Source organism: Otolemur garnettii, unplaced genomic scaffold (assembly GCF_000181295.1).
Source record: "Otolemur garnettii isolate 467f Iridium unplaced genomic scaffold, OtoGar3 scaffold00011, whole genome shotgun sequence".
Classification (NCBI taxonomy): domain Eukaryota; kingdom Metazoa; phylum Chordata; class Mammalia; order Primates; family Galagidae; genus Otolemur; species Otolemur garnettii.
This window is the reverse complement of record NW_003852406.1, coordinates 9,882,430-9,886,930: the sequence shown is the minus strand read 5'-3', so window position 1 is coordinate 9,886,930 and position 4,501 is coordinate 9,882,430. Positions and strand designations below refer to the sequence as shown.

The 4,501-nt window shown below is 43.1% G+C and overlaps 1 protein-coding gene across 2 annotated transcripts in view; it reads right to left on the bottom strand.

Annotated features, from left to right (window-relative positions):
* Positions 1 to 4,501, bottom strand: part of CGNL1 (cingulin like 1) — a 179,240-nt gene that overhangs the window by 121,238 nt on the left and 53,501 nt on the right. The gene's annotated exons all lie outside the window — the stretch shown is intronic.

Sequence of the window (4,501 nt, the reverse complement as noted above, 5' to 3'; positions counted from 1 at the left end):
ATTGTTGTTTGGCGGGCCCGGGCTGGGGATTCGAACCCGCCACCTTAGGTGTACGTGGCTGGCGCCTTAGCAGCTTGAGCCACAGGCGCCGAGCCCACATTATCTACACTTAAGAGACTTTTAATTTCCTCATGTTGTGGTGACCCCCAACCATAAAATGATTTTCATTGCTACTTTATAACTGCAATTTTTCTACTATTATAAATCGTAATGTAAATATCTGATATGCAGGATGTATTTAGGCAACCCCTGTGAAAGGGGTGTTCAACCCCTCGAAAGGGGTCGCAACCCACAGGTTGAGAACTGCTGCTTTGATATATATAAGACACCACGTGATTATAAGATGGCTGAGCCAACATCACATTTACCAAAGGCTGAGGCCAGATGAGTCAACTTTCCTTTAAGGAGATTTCCTGGAAACCCACCCACTCATAATTCCTTACATGTTGTTGGTGGGAACTTAATCATCCCACCACGCTCACCAGAAGAGAGGCTGGGAAGTAGGATTTTAAAGCTGGTTACTTATGCTTTAAAGAAATTAATGTTCTGTTAGTAAAAAGAGAGAGAAGAATGGACATGGGGAAGGCAGCCAACAGTTTCCACCACAGTATGTTTCCATTACTATTTTCTAGATGGTTTCCATTTGGGGTTTTGATTTCTTTTTTGACACTCAAGAGTTATTTTTGAGAAAATGTGTTCCTATCCAGTATTTTGTTGTGGTGGTGGTGTTGTCTTGGCCTGGAGAGTTTTTATTTCTAAATATGGTTAATTTCCACCTCTAATGTGGTCAGGAAATGAAGTTCTCTACTATTTTCTTCCTTTTCTTTTTTTTGAGACAGAGTCTTAAGCTGTCGCCCTGGGTAGAGTGCCATGGTGACATTAGAGTTCACAGCAACCTTGGGCTCAAGCGATTCCCTTGCCTCAGTTTTTTGTATTTTTAGTAGAGATGGGGTCTCACTGTGGCTCAGGCTGGTCTCAAACTGGTGAGCTCAAGTAATCCACCAGCCTAGGCCTCCCAGAGTGCTAGGATTACAGGCGTGAGCCACCATGCCTGACCTATTTCTTCCTTTTTAAATTTGTGGAGGTTTCCTCTGTGGGCAAATATCTGGACAATTTTTGGCAATGCCTCATGGGTACTGAGTGTAGTTTTCACTTTAAGATGTAACATTCAAAATCTGATCCATTAGTACAAATTTAATAATTATTTAGTACAGCTATAGCACATCCTTACTTTGTCCCTCATTGATTTGTCTTGGGGTTTCCTGGATTCATTCTGTCTTCTACCACTAGTATGGTGCTGTCAGTTTTGCTTAGTGATTTTTCTTTTAAATGTAAAACATATACCACCTCCCATTTTACAGACAGGAACAACTGGGAGAGGTACATTCATTCACCTGCAGTATTTGCCATCTCACCAATTCCAACTATCTCATTAGGTCAACTTTGATTTTCAGAGTTATACTAATAATTTTAAATAATTGAATTCTTAATCAGAATAAAACAAGATATAATATAACAAGAAAATCTATACTCTGAGCCAGCTTCCTCCCCTAGTCTCAAACACATTCACCAGGGAAAATCACCTGCAAATTTTTTATGTTTTTTCAAGTACTTCCCTCCATCTTGCTAAATAATATTTCTAGCTGTGATTTCTTATCAATTTTATATGTAGTAGATTTCACACGCTATACATATAAATTTCTCATGTTGCCCGACTTCCAAGAGTAAAATCAAGAACCAATTGTTCACAGCAGTGGTTCTCAACCTTCCTAATGCTGCAATTATTTTCATTGTTAAAAAGGGGTCGCAGCCCACAGGTTGAGAACCACTGGTTTACAAGCCTGGCTGATGGCCTCCTGGCACAGGGCAGGAGAAAGGCCTCTAGAGGCCCCACCTATCATGAATGTCCATCTTTCCAGTTATCCACCTGTGCCTTCAACACCTTTCCAGTTCCTTTTCTCCAAAGAACAGCCCTCTAGGCTGCTGCTGGGGTCAGGGAGAGGGGCAGGGCCAGGGTGTAGAAAAGAATGGGGACGTCTAGTTACTCCAGGTCTCCAAGCTCTTAAACAACGCCCTAGGTTCTGGTCCATGTCCCAAGCCTTCTCCTGTAACACATGCCCTCATGCCTCGGTTCTATGCCGCAGAGAACTGAGGTGGGTGTCCTCTCTCCCCAGCCCAGGGGTCCCACCTCCACTGGCTGGGGAACTCTCCACTCCATCTCCACTGCCATCTGTGCCTAGTGTAGGTTTCAGTATCTTATATCCCTTTACCATTGAATGGGATTTTAAAAAGGAGATAAACTCTTCAACTCATGGAGCTTGACAAGGCTAATAATACTGCAAAACATCTCAGTACCAAGGACAAGTCCAGCCAGCGTGCCACAGGCTGATGGAGCAGTGCCCAGGGCTGAGACCAAAGTGACCCAGGGCCCTTGACCTCTTTCTTCCGAGAGCAGTGCTGGCACGTTTCGTTCTGGATCTCCTGACACACTCATGTTTATTAAAGTTTATATTTTTTTTTAAACAGAAGTGTAAGTTACTAAATGGAGTTGGTAGTTACTAAATGGAGTTGTTTTGCTCACCAATAATCTGTTCCTATGTTGACACTTGACTTTTCAATGAAAATATTTCCTCTAATATTTATTAATAAAATTCTTGTCAAGGGTTTTACAATCCTTTGCAATAGCTGCTGTTACTACAGTCAACACTAATTACATTTCAATCTTTGAATAAGGCCACCTTGGCTTATTATAATCTTAGCTCCCTGTTGGTGAATTAATCCGCATATTTGAATTTCATGAAATGTCCACAATTTACATTTCCTTGACAACAAACCTCCGTCCAATATTTTCAGGGAACAATATTTCTCAGCTGGGCACTGGTGTCTTAAGGGAATGTGAATTTCCTTCCCAATCAAAGTGCAAACACTGAATTAATTAATGAATTTGAGGACAGCTGTTCTCCACTTTCAGGCACCAGGCCACGTTTACAATCCTAATGCACCACAGACACGCTTGGCATTGGGGACTAAGCCCAACCAAGGGCTTACATAATTTGGCAGTAAATACTGATCAATTGCCAAGATGCAACATTGTGGCACTTGGCAAATAAAAGTGGTGTTTTGGAGTGGAAATAATACTTTATGAAAAGACTGCTAAACGATGATAATTGCTTTAGTTAGCAAGATCAATGAGTGTGTGTGTAAGAACAAAGAGCTTAGCTCTTGGAAGAACTATGAACATATGCCAGATAGAAACATTTCCACTCTCTGGGCCATCACATGTTATCAGCTGAGTGTGGAGATTAGTCACGTAATGCTGGTCCACACACCCCCTACCTCACCACTAATTCTCAGCAGCACCTCCGGCCCAGCATACATATTCACCAGCCATTCCAGGGGCCCCGGTGGCTACTGAGGAATGCAACTGGGCAGTCTGAAACCTTTATGCCATGGTTTGCCCTTGCCTCTCAAGGCAAATGGTCCCCAACAGCCAGGCCAGGCTCCCCCAGACACCCAGCACAGTACCTAGCATGAGAGAGACACTCCACATACAATTGCTTGGAACAAGTCCTTCTATTTTATCATACCCGTCATTTAAAAGAGCATCTAAAGCAGGTGCCAGGAGATAATGAGCTTCACTGCAGTCTTGACCTTAATTCCAAGAAACAAGTGAGCCACCAACCAAAAAGTAATTTCCCGAGGGGGATCCTTTGGCCGTCTCATTCAGAGGGAAGCCAGCGCCAGTCTGATAATAAATGCAAGTTAAAACCTCCAAACTGTGGACAAAACGTTTAATGACTCCTAAAGGATTTGTCTATAGCACTGGTGGGAAAACAGGATTCTATGTGGGAAATCCACAGAACCTCAACTAGATAAAAGTGAAAAGATGAGAGTGGAAAACTCAAAATAAGCAAAATAGATACCGGTTTCAATGTATTCCCTAACATGACAGAAAGAAGCAGTCTTACCTAAAAACTAAGCTTGGTGCTCTACCTCTCTATAGCCGCATATTTATATGTTCACTAGTACAAACGGAGGAAGCTGATCAAACTTTTAAGATTTCAAAGGAACTGTCATTGCACGTAGTCAAGCCTTCAGGACACCCTGGGAAAACAACTTCCAAAATAAACCTGGGCTGGGCACAGTGGCTCACGCCCATAATCCTAGCACTCTGGGAGGCCAAGGTAGGTGGATGGCTTGAGCTCAGGAGTTTCAGACCAGCCTGAGCAAAAATATCCGGGCATTGTGGTGGGAACCTTTAGTCCTAGCTACTCGGGAGGCTGAAGCAAGAGGATCACTTGAGCCTATGAGTTTGAGGTTGCTACGAACTATGATGCCACCACACTCTACCCAGGGTAACAAAGTGACACTCTGTCTCAAAAAAGTAAATAAATAAAATAAGACTGAGGTTTGAAACAAAAGCAGAGGCTCAGCGCCTGTGGCTCAAGCAGCTAAGGCGCCAGCCACATACACCTAAGGTGGCGGGTTCGAATCCCCAGCC